Consider the following 12,500-nt stretch of genomic DNA (forward strand, 5'->3'; position numbering starts at 1 on the left):
AAGAAAAAAATGACAAAACTGCCTGTAACTCCCACTGGGAAGGTCGGAGAGACATGAAACAAAAACCTCTATGTAGGTCTCACTTAGACCTACATTTCATAAATTGACAACCCCCAGCAAAAATCAACAGGAAGTTTGCTATTCCCCCTTCAAAACAAATCTTTTGTAAAAACCACCTAGAAACCACCTTCCTTCAAAAACGAACTCCTCTGAGCGCGTTTGTCGTTTCGCCTTCAAACTAACACAGGAGAGAGATTGAACCCTTGTGATTACAATGACAGAAGCGCTTTTTTTCTAACTGCTCCGGTTTTGATTTTATGACCCTTCAAAGACCCGCCGCGCTGATGCTGCTGCGCTGCTTTTTTTTTTAAGATGGCTGCTTAAAAGCAGGAAGCACCAACGTGCCCACACAATGCAGACAAGGTAGGTACACTAGACAAAAGTCTTGGGACACTTCAGACTAAAAGTAGACAAAAGTATTGGGACACGTATGACTATCACTGGACAAAAGTATTGGGACAGTTAGGACTAGCACCTGCCAAATACGCGGGCCCGACCAATGCTGCTTGCAGCTTTAATTTTGAAATGATTCTGGTATCATTTACCCTATTTTACGGACTAAAGAGCTCACCGATTTTTAATCCGCACGCACCAAATTTTACAAGAACAAAATGTTTTTACGTATATTAGTCGCAGTTACTGTATATACCAGTACGGAAGAAGTTGTAAATGTTTATTTACATACAAACGGTCTCTGTAACACGGCAGTAAAACGGCTGATCAAACAAAACAGAAGTCACTGTCTTGGCTGCGGAAGCTTGCTCTCCAATCAGCTAAATAAAACTCAAAAACGCCAAGGTGACCTTTCGGTGAATTTATAAAACTGGAACAATACAAAAAGAATGCCATTGTAAGGTAATAATACTAACACCGATACTCGTAAACGTGTTAGCATATTCATTAATGCTAACGAAGCTAGCTTGATTACATTATGATAGCACGTACAAATATGCATGAAAACACTAACAGACATCACACATGGGACAGTTTAGTAAGTATGAATTGTTTTAGTTGTATTGAAAAACTTACAAATGTTGTTCTGAGTGATGAACAAAGAATCATTTCGAGCAAAAACGCTATGTACGATTATACTTTTGGTTCAAGGCACGAAACAGGAAGTGCAAACTCTGTTTGCGCCATAGCACAAACAATAATACACCTTTTAAGTGTTTCTTTCAGTGTATTATACAAACTATTTGTTGAATACAAAACATTGTGGCCGCTCGCAAAGAAAATTCCATAAATCAGCCACACCGTTTTATAAGCCGCAGGGTATAAAGTAGGGATGTCCAATAATGGCTTTTTTGCCATTATTCCGATATTGTCCAACTTTTAATTACTGATTCCGATAAAAACCGATATATACAGTGGTGGAATGAACACATTATTATGCCTAATTTTGTTGTGATGCCCCGCTGGATGCATTAAACAATGTAACAAGGTTTTACAAAATAAATAAACTCAAGTTATGGAAAAAAAAATGCCAACATGGCACTGCCATATTTATTATTGAAGTCACAAGGTGCATTATTTTTTTTAACATGCCTCAAAACAGCAGCTTGGAATTTAGGACATGCTCTCCCTGAGATAATCCTGATACCCACTACAACTATGGGAAACACTATACTTTGACTTCCACAAAGTGCATTTTTTTTAAAACATGCCTCAAAACAACAGCTACAAAAACAATGAAGGCACACAGCTTCAGTCCAGAGTATACTATAAACTGGGCTCAACCTGCCCTGTTCTTAACATATTCGTATGACTAACAAAAATGTGCAAATAAAAACAAGAAAGGCACAAAAATAAAAAACTGCTTCAGTCTAGACTAGTAGAAAACACAGCCATCCTTTAAAGGGGAACATTATCACAATTTCAGAAGGGTTAAAACCATTAAAAATCAGTTCCCAGTGGCTTATTTTATTTTTCGAAGTTTTTTTCAAAATTTTACCCATCACGCAATATCCCTAAAAAAAAAGCTTCAAAGTGCCTGATTTTAACCATCGTTATATACACCCGTCCATTTTCCTGTGACGTCACATAGTGATGCCAACACAAACAAACATGGCGCATAGAACAGCAAGCTATAGCGACATTAGCTCGGATTCAGACTCGGATTTCAGCGGCTTAAGCGATTCAACAGATTACGCATGTATTGAAACGGATGGTTGTAGTGTGGAGGCAGGTAGCGAAAACCAAATTGGAGAAGAAACTGAAGCTATTGAGCCATATCGGTTTGAACCGTATGCAAGCGAAACCGACGAAAACGACACGGGAGAAAGTGAGGACGAATTCGGCGATCGCCTTCTAACCAACGATTGGTATGTGTTTGTTTGGCATTAAAGGAAACTAACAACTATGAACTAGGTTTACAGCATATGAAATACATTTGGCAACAACATGCACTTTGAGAGTGCAGACAGCCCAGTTTTCATCAATTAATATATTCTGTAGACATACCCTCATCCGCTCTCTTTTCCTGAAAGCTGATCTGTCCAGTTTTGGAGTTGATGTCAGCAGGCCAGGGAAGCTAGGGTCGATATTCTTCTCTTGATCATCTTCGGTGGCATAAGGGACGGTGTGAGCCAAGACATCCAGGGGGTTTAGCTCGCTCGTCTGCGGGAACAAACTGCCGCCATTGCTTGCCGTGCTACCGAAGCCCTTTGTCCCTGAATTGCTCACACACTCCGGCAGATTCAATGGGGGTCTGGCGGCAGATTTCTTTGACTTTATGGTTGGAAATGCATCTGCTTTGAGTGTCGCAGGATATCCACACATTCTTGCCATCTCTGTCGTAGCATAGCTTTCGTCGGTAAAGTGTGCGGAACAAACGTCCAATTTCTTATCCACTTTGGCATCTTTGGGCCACTGGTGCAACTTGAATCCGTCCCTGTTGGTGTTGTTACACCCTCCGACAACACACCGACGAGGCATGATGTCTCCAAGGTACGGAAAACAGTCGAAAAAACGGAAAATAACAGAGCTGATTTGACTCGGTGTTTGTAATGTGTTTGAGAAAATGGTGGATTGCTTCCCGATGTGACCTCAATAATAGAAAGGCGTTTAATTCGCCAAAATTCACCCATTTAGAGTTCGGAAATCGGTTAAAAAAATATATGGTCTTTTTTCTGCAACATCAAGGTATATATTGACGCTTACATAGGTCTGGTGATAATGTTCCCCTTTAAAGTGCATGAACATTAATAAAACTGCTTCAGTCTAGACTAGTAGAAAACACAGCCATCCTTTAAAGTGCATGGGGAGAAAAGGCACAAAACATAAATAAAACAGCTTCACTCAGTCCAGCCTATTAGTCTATTTGTGCAACAGATGAAGCTCAAAGAGTGGGCGAATTCTTTTTCTCCTTGTCATCACGTGTGCGAGGTAGATTTTTTCTGAATGAAAACAAGCATCTGCAAGGGATTCTGGGTATTTGTTCTGTTGCGTTTATGTTGTGTTACGGTTCGGATGTTCTCCCGAAATGTGTTTTGTCATTCTTGTTTGGTGTGGGTTCACAGTGTGGCGCATATTTGTAACAGTGTTAAAGTTGTTTATACGGCCACCCTCAGTGCGACCTGTATGGCTGTTGACCAAGTATGTTTATGTTGTGTTACGGTTCGGATGTTCTCCCGAAATGTGTTTTGTCATTCTTGTTTGGTGTGGGTTCACAGTGTGGCGCATATTTGTAACAGTGTTAAAGTTGTTTCTACGGCCACCCTCAGTGTAACCTGTATGGCTGTTGACCAAGTATGTTTATGTTGTGTTACGGTGCGGATGTTCTCCCGAAATGTGTTTTGTCATTCTTGTTTGGTGTGGGTTCACAGTGTGGCGCATATTTGTAACAGTGTTAAAGTTGTTTATACAGCCACCCTCAGTGTGACCTGTATGGCTGTTGACCAAGTATGTTTATGTTGTGTTACGGTGCGGCTGTTCTCCCGAAATGTGTTTTGTCATTCTTGTTTGGTGTGGGTTCACAGTGTGGCGCATATTTGTAACAGTGTTAAAGTTGTTTATAAGGCCACCCTCAGTGTGACCTGTATGGCTGTTGACCAAGTATGTTTATGTTGTGTTACGGTTCGGATGTTCTCCCGAAATGTGTTTTGTCATTCTTGTTTGGTGCGGGTTCACAGTGTGGCGCATATTTGTAACCGTGTTAAAGTTGTTTATACGGCCACCCTCAGTGTGACCTGTATGGCTGTTGACCAAGTATGTTTATGTTGTGTTACGGTTCGGATGTTCTCCCGAAATGTGTTTTGTCATTCTTGTTTGGTGTGGGTTCACCGTGTGGCGCGTATTTGTAACAGTGTTAAGGTTGTTTATACGGCCACCCTCAGTGCGACCTGTATGGCTGTTGACCAAGTATGTTTATGTTGTGTTACGGTTCGGATGTTCTCCCGAAATGTGTTTTGTCATTCTTGTTTGGTGCGGGTTCACAGTGTGGCGCGTATTTGTAACAGTGTTAAAGTTGTTTATACGGCCACCCTCAGTGTGACCTGTATGGCTGTTGACCAAGTATGTTTATGTTGTGTTACGGTGCGGATGTTCTCCCGAAATGTGTTTTGTCATTCTTGTTTGGTGTGGGTTCACAGTGTGGCGCATATTTGTAACAGTGTTAAAGTTGTTTTTACGGCCACCCTCAGTGTGACCTGTATGGCTGTTGACCAAGTATGTTTATGTTGTGTTACGGTGCGGATGTTCTCCCGAAATGTGTTTTGTCATTCTTGTTTGGTGTGGGTTCACAGTGTGGCACATATTTGTAACAGTGTTAAAGTTGTGTATACGGCCACCCTCAGTGTGACCTGTATGGCTGTTGACCAAGTATGTTTATGTTGTGTTACGGTGCGGATGTTCTCCCGAAATGTGTTTTGTCATTCTTGTTTGGTGTGGGTTCACAGTGTGGCGCATATTTGTAACAGTGTTAAAGTTGTTTCTACGGCCACCCTCAGTGCGACCTGTATGGCTGTTGACCAAGTATGCATTTGCATTCGCTAGTGCGTGTGAAAAGCTGTAGATATTATGTGACTGGGCCTGTACGCAAAGGCAGCGCCTTCAAGGATTAATTGGCGCTCTGTACTTCTTCCTGTGTTCCGTGTACTAGAAAGTCACAAATTTTACTTTTGGAAACCGATACCGATAATTTCCGATATTACTTTTTAAAGCATTTATCGGCTGAAAATATCGGCAGTCCGATATTATCGGACATCCCTAGTATAAAGCGTTGGAAAAAAGTAGTGGCTTACAGTCCGGAAAATACGATATACAGGTAAAAGCCAGTAAATTAGAATATTTTGAAAAACTTGATTTATTTCAGTAATTGCATTCAAAAGGTGTAACTTGTACATTATATTTATTCATTGCACACAGACTGATGCATTCAAATGTTTATTTCATTTAATTTTGATGATTTGAAGTGGCAACAAATGAAAATCCAAAATTCCGTGTGTCACAAAATTAGAATATTACTTAAGGCTAATACAAAAAAGGGATTTTTAGAAATGTTGGCCAACTGAAAAGTATGAAAATGAAAAATATGAGCATGTACAATACTCAATACTTGGTTGGAGCTCCTTTTGCCTCAATTACTGCGTTAATGCGGCGTGGCATGGAGTCGATGAGTTTCTGGCACTGCTCAGGTGTTATGAGAGCCCAGGTTGCTCTGATAGTGGCCTTCAACTCTTCTGCGTTTTTGGCTCTGGCATTCTGCATCTTCCTTTTCACAATACCCCACAGATTTTCTATGGGGCTAAGGTCAGGGGAGTTGGCGGGCCAATTTAGAACAGAAATACCATGGTCCGTAAACCAGGCACGGGTAGATTTTGCGCTGTGTGCAGGCGCCAAGTCCTGTTGGAACTTGAAATCTCCATCTCCATAGAGCAGGTCAGCAGCAGGAAGCATGAAGTGCTCTAAAACTTGCTGGTAGACGGCTGCGTTGACCCTGGATCTCAGGAAACAGAGTGGACCGACACCAGCAGATGACATGGCACCCCAAACCATCACCCAACCATGCAAATTTTGCATTTCCTTTGGAAATCGAGGTCCCAGAGTCTGGAGGAAGACAGGAGAGGCACAGGATCCACGTTGCCTGAAGTCTAGTGTAAAGTTTCCACCATCAGTGATGGTTTGGGGTGCCATGTCATCTGCTGGTGTCGGTCCACTCTGTTTCCTGAGATCCAGGGTCAACGCAGCCGTCTACCAGCAAGTTTTAGAGCACTTCATGCTTCCTGCTGCTGACCTGCTCTATGGAGATGGAGATTTCAAGTTCCAACAGGACTTGGCGCCTGCACACAGCGCAAAATCTACCCGTGCCTGGTTTACGGACCATGGTATTTCTGTTCTAAATTGGCCCGCCAACTCCCCTGACCTTAGCCCCATAGAAAATCTGTGGGGTATTGTGAAAAGGAAGATGCAGAATGCCAGACCCAAAAACGCAGAAGAGTTGAAGGCCACTATCAGAGCAACCTGGGCTCTCATAACACCTGAGCAGTGCCAGAAACTCATCGACTCCATGCCACGCCGCATTAACGCAGTAATTGAGGCAAAAGGAGCTCCAACCAAGTATTGAGTATTGTACATGCTCATATTTTTCATTTTCATACTTTTCAGTTGGCCAACATTTCTAAAAATCCCTTTTTTTGTATTAGCCTTAAGTAATATTCTAATTTTGTGACACACGGAATTTTGGATTTTCATTTGTTGCCACTTCAAATCATCAAAATTAAATGAAATAAACATTTGAATGCATCAGTCTGTGTGCAATGAATAAATATAATGTACAAGTTACACCTTTTGAATGCAATTACTGAAATAAATCAAGTTTTTCAAAATATTCTAATTTACTGGCTTTTACCTGTATAGCAAATCATCAAATCGTATGTTGTTATCGTAATATTCTGTGTATCGCAGTATTGATTTCAGGCCTTGTCGCCCATCACTATAAATGAGTTATTGTCTATTAACATCAGTCTGGGGAAGCAAGAAGTTTTTGATTTTGCTCTAAAAAATATATTGTGCATGGGTAGTGGAATGTAATGACCTCAACTCTGTGGAAGAGCACACTGTCACGTCATTATCCTGCCTTCCGCTGAGTTCTGTGTGAAAGACACAGGTGATTTCTGTGTAAAAGAAGCTACATTGAGTTGTTTTTCTCTGCACTTTGGTGAGAACAACCCGGAGGAAGTTCCAGACGTTCTAGCAGGCCTGACAACTTCCATCTTTCTCCCAAGACTCCATACGCCGTCCCTCGTTTCCCCCTCCCCCCCCCAGTTGACAGTTTCATAGCGTTCATCCCCTCGAGCGCTGACCTTGAAGACGTCTCAGCACGTCGTGTCCTCGAAAGGAAACTTTTGGTGGATCTAGAAAAACGTCTCGTAACAGAAACCCCTTTGAACTGAGGAGTCGTTCTCTCCCATCGCTTTCCCTGCCTCTTTTCTGTGTGTCAGCTGTCAGTTTGGCTCTTCTTCCCCTCCAAGCTGCTCTGCAGGGAAGACCCTCAGATGGTTTTTGGATGCCAGCGTTCGCACTAAGTCATACTTTTATTCATCGTTCCTTCAAGGAGAACTGACCTTTTTTTTTCTAATGTGCATTATTCATTCGAATTCATAAAATACTGCAAGTTCAAGGCGGCGAACAATGCAGCGATTGGGAGTATTCTATTGCACCTATAAAGCCCTCTAAAAAACATCCAAAAACTGCCAAAAATACTGAATTCACTTCTCGTGACCTGATTATAAATATAACATAAGTATAATAATAATAATAATTAAAGCTGCAAGCAGCATTGGTCGGGCCCGCGTGTTTGGCAGGTGCTAGTCCTAAGTGTCCCAATACTTTTGTTCAGTTTTCGTCATAAGTGTCCCAATACTTTTGTCTACTTTTAGTCCGAATTGTCCCAATACTTTTGTGTAGTGTACCTACCTTGTCTGAATTGTGTGGGCACGTTGGTGCTTGCTGCTTTTAAGCAGCCATCTTAAAAAAACAGCAGCGCAGCGGGTCTTTGAAGGGTCATAAAATCAAAACCGGAGCCGGTATTAAAACGCGCTTCTGTAGTTTTAATCACAAGGGTTCAATCTCTCTCCTGTGTTAGTTTGAAGCCGAAACGACAAACGCGCTCAGAGGAGATAGATTTTGAAGGAAGGTGACCGGTTTTTACAAAAATATTGTTTTGAAGGGGGAATAGCAAACTTCCTGTTGATTTTTGCTGGGGGTTGTCAATTTATGAAATGTAGGTCCAAGTGAGACCTACATAGAGGTTTTTGTTTCATGTCTCTCCGACCTTCCCAGTGGGAGTTACAGGCAGTTTTGTCAGTTTTTTCATCCGAGGAGCTGTTTTTTGTGCGTTTTATTAAAAAATTGCGCTAGAGCGCAATTTTGAGATTTGGGGTTAGGTTTTTTTATTAGATCACACTTTTTGCCAGTCCTGATGTGTGCGTTCAGTTTGGTGAGTTTTGAAGCATGTTAAGGGGGTCAAATTACAGCTCAAAGAGGCAAAAGTGACTGTTTTTAGTACTTTTTAGTCTTGAAGGGGGAATTGCCAACTTCCTGTTGATTTTAGCGTGTTTGGCAGGTGCTAGTCCTAAGTGTCCCAATACTTTTGTTCAGTTTTCGTCATAAGTGTCCCAATACTTTTGTCTACTTTTAGTCCGAATTGTCCCAAGACTTTTGTCTAGTGTACCTACCTTGTCTGCATTGTGTGGGCACGTTGGTGCTTGCTGCTTTTAAGCAGCCATCTTAAAAAAACAGCAGCGCAGCGGGTCTTTGAAGGGTCATAAAATCAAAACCGGATCAGGTATTAAAACGCGCTTCTGTAGTTTTAATCACAAGGGTTCAATCTCTCTCCTGTGTTAGTTTGAAGCCGAAACGACAAACGCGCTCAGAGATAGATAGATTTTGAAGCAAGGTGACCGGTTTTTACAAAAATATTGTTTTGAAGGGGGAATAGCAAACTTCCTGTTGATTTTTGCTGGGGGTTGTCAATTTATGAAATGTAGGTCCAAGTGAGACCTACATAGAGGTTTTTGTTTCATGTCTCTCCGACCTTCCCAGTGGGAGTTACAGGCAGTTTTGTCAGTTTTTTCATCCGAGGAGCTGTTTTTTGTGCGTTTTATTAAAAAATTGCGCTAGAGCGCAATTTTGAGATTTGGGGTTAGGTTTTTTTATTAGATCACACTTTTTGCCAGTCCTGATGTGTGCGTTCAGTTTGGTGAGTTTTGAAGCATGTTAAGGGGGTCAAATTACAGCTCAAAGAGGCAAAAGTGACTGTTTTTAGTACTTTTTAGTCTTGAAGGGGGAATTACCAACTTCCTGTTGATTTTAGCCCGAGAATGTACAATTATGAAAGGTAGGTGTAAGTCAGACCTACATAGAGGTTTTTGTTTCATGTCTCTCCGACCTTCCCAGTGGGAGTTACAGGCAGTTTTGTCAGTTTTTTTCATCCGAGGAGCTGTTTTTTGTGCGTTTTATTAAAAAATTGCGCTAGAGCGCAATTCTGAGATTTGGGGTTAGGTTTTTTTATTAGATCACACTTTTTGCCAGTCCTGATGTGTGCGTTCAGTTTGGTGAGTTTTGAAGCATGTTAAGGGGGTCAAATTACAGCTCAAAGAGGCAAAAATGTCTGTTTTTAGTACTTTTTTGTCTTGAAGGGGGAATTGCCAACTTCCTGTTGATTTTAGCCCGAGAATGTACAATTATGAAAGGTAGGTGTAAGTCAGACCTACATAGAGGTTTTTGTTTCATGTCTCTCCGACCTTCCCAGTGGGAGTTACAGGCAGTTTTGTCAGTTTTTTCATCCGAGGAGCTGTTTTTTGTGCGTTTTATTAAAAAATTGCGCTAGAGCGCAATTTTGAGATTTGGGGTTAGGTTTTTTTATTAGATCACACTTTTTGCCAGTCCTGATGTGTGTGTTCACTTTGAGTTTTGAAGCATGTTAAGGGGGTCAAATTACAGCTCAAAGAGGCAAAAGTGTCTGTTTTTAGTACTTTTTTGTCTTGAAGGGGGAATTGCCAACTTCTTGTTGATTTTAGCCCGAGAATGTACAATTATGAAAGGTAGGTGTAAGTCAGACCTACATAGAGGTTTTTGTTTCATGTCTCTCCGACCTTCCCAGTGGGAGTTACAGGCAGTTTTGTCAGTTTTTTCATCCGAGGAGCTGTTTTTTGTGCGTTTTATTAAAAAATTGCGCTAGAGCGCAATTTTGAGATTTGGGGTTAGGTTTTTTTTATTAGATCACACTTTTTGCCAGTCCTGATGTGTGTGTTCACTTTGAGTTTTGAAGCATGTTAAGGGGGTCAAATTACAGCTCAAAGAGGCAAAAGTGACAGCTCAAAGAGGCAAAAGTGACTGTTTTTAGTACTTTTTAGTCTTGAAGGGGGAATTGCCAACTTCCTGTTGATTTTAGCCCGAGAATGTACAATTATGAAAGGTAGGTGTAAGTCAGACCTACATAGAGGTTTTTGTTTCATGTCTCTCCGACCTTCCCAGTGGGAGTTACAGGCAGTTTTGTCAGTTTTTTCATCCGAGGAGCTGTTTTTTGTGCGTTTTATTAAAAAATTGCGCTAGAGCGCAATTTTGAGATTTGGGGTTAGGTTTTTTTATTAGATCACACTTTTTGCCAGTCCTGATGTGTGTGTTCACTTTGAGTTTTGAAGCATGTTAAGGGGGTCAAATTACAGCTCAAAGAGGCAAAAGTGACTGTTTTTAGTACTTTTTAGTCTTGAAGGGGGAATTGCCAACTTCCTGTTGATTTTAGCCCGAGAATGTACAATTATGAAAGGTAGGTGTAAGTCAGACCTACATAGAGGTTTTTGTTTCATGTCTCTCCGACCTTCCTAGTGGGAGTTACAGGCAGTCTATTTTTTTTTTTCCTAGGGGGCGCTAGAGCGCAATTTTGATTTTTGGGGTTTGGTTTTTTTATCAAAAGGCAATTTTCGCAGGTCCTGACATGTGCGTCAAATATGGTGAGTTTAATAATAAATAGAGATGTCCGATATTATCGGCCGATAAATGCGTTAAAATGTAATATCGGAAATTATCGGTATCGTTTTTTTTTATTATTGGTATTGTCGGAGGCAGATATTTACATATATCCGAATTTAAGTGTTACTTTTGATTTCATAATCATATTACAAAACAGCTAGTGTTTTTCTTCCAATTGTGGTCTTTTGGTTGTCTGCAAAACTGTGTGCTTAACCTTGAATGAGGAATGTTAGAGAGAGAGAGAGATAATGGAGATTTGTTTTGGCTAGAGACAAAGGACTGCCAGGGACTTAAGAGGGGAGAGGGTGTTTCGGGGGGGGCAGACGATCTTAGGGGGCATTTTGAATGTTCTATGCTGGACTGGTCTGAAGGTATATTTGCAAAGCTTTGCAAATATATTACAAAATACCTATTCTGTCTCTGGTGGTTTTTCAACTCAGCTTTAAGTGTCGTAAAGAGCTTGGGAGCGACTTGTGACTTGAATTCCCTGGGAGGAACAACTGGTCCAAAACGCAAAAGTATCGTTTTTTTAATTTTTAATTTATTTTTAATTAAATCAACATAAAAAACACAAGTTACACTTACAATTAGTGCACCAACCCAAAAAACCTCCCTCCCCCATTTACACTCATCCACACAAAAGGGTTGTTTCTTTCTGTTATTAATATTGTGGTTCCTACATTATATATCAATATATATCAATACAGTCTGCAAGGGATACAGTCCGTAAGCACACATGCTGGTCCACTAATAGTACATGCTTTTAAAGACCAACCAGAAAAATGCTAGTCAAAGATCCTCTATTTGATGGGATCTTAGTTAGCTCACAGTACAAAACTGGTGCAATTAATAATAATAATAATAGATTTTATTTGTAAAAAGCACTTTACATTGAGTAAACAACCTCAAAGCGCTAACAGTGTATTAAAAATAAAAAATAAAAAATAAAAATAATGATGATAATAATAATAAAAATCCGTACAATTGACCACTTAATGGTAACACCCCAATACGTTTTTCAACTTTTTTAAGTAGGGGTAATGGTAATGTGTGTAAGGTGTGTAATTTGTTGTGAGTTTATGCACTGTGTTGGTTTTGTTCTTTGAACAAGGTGATGTTCATGCACGCTTCATTTTGTGCACCAGTAAAAAAACATATGACTTTTTCTTGAATTTGAAAAAACCCCCAACATTTTATTTTTCACTAAAGAAGGGTTTGGTGAATGCGCATATGAAACTGGTGGGGTTCGGTACCTCCAACAAGGTTAAGAACCACTGATCTAAAACTTGTAGCTCATCCTCCCTATTAGGGTTGTCTTAATACCAATATTTTACCAGTACAAAAATGTATTTCGATACTTTTCTAAATAAAAGGGGACCACAAAAAATAGCATAATTGGCTATATTTTAACAAAAAAATCTTAGGGTACATGAAACATGTTTATTATTGCAATTTAGTCCTTAAATAAA

General features: G+C 40.4%; 1 protein-coding gene across 8 annotated transcripts in view; it reads left to right on the forward strand.

Annotated features, from left to right (window-relative positions):
* Positions 1-12,500, forward strand: part of lrba (LPS-responsive vesicle trafficking, beach and anchor containing) — a 778,336-nt gene that overhangs the window by 210,412 nt on the left and 555,424 nt on the right. The gene's annotated exons all lie outside the window — the stretch shown is intronic.

Source organism: Nerophis lumbriciformis, linkage group LG27 (genome assembly GCF_033978685.3).
Source record: "Nerophis lumbriciformis linkage group LG27, RoL_Nlum_v2.1, whole genome shotgun sequence".
NCBI classification, from domain to species: Eukaryota; Metazoa; Chordata; class Actinopteri; order Syngnathiformes; family Syngnathidae; genus Nerophis; species Nerophis lumbriciformis.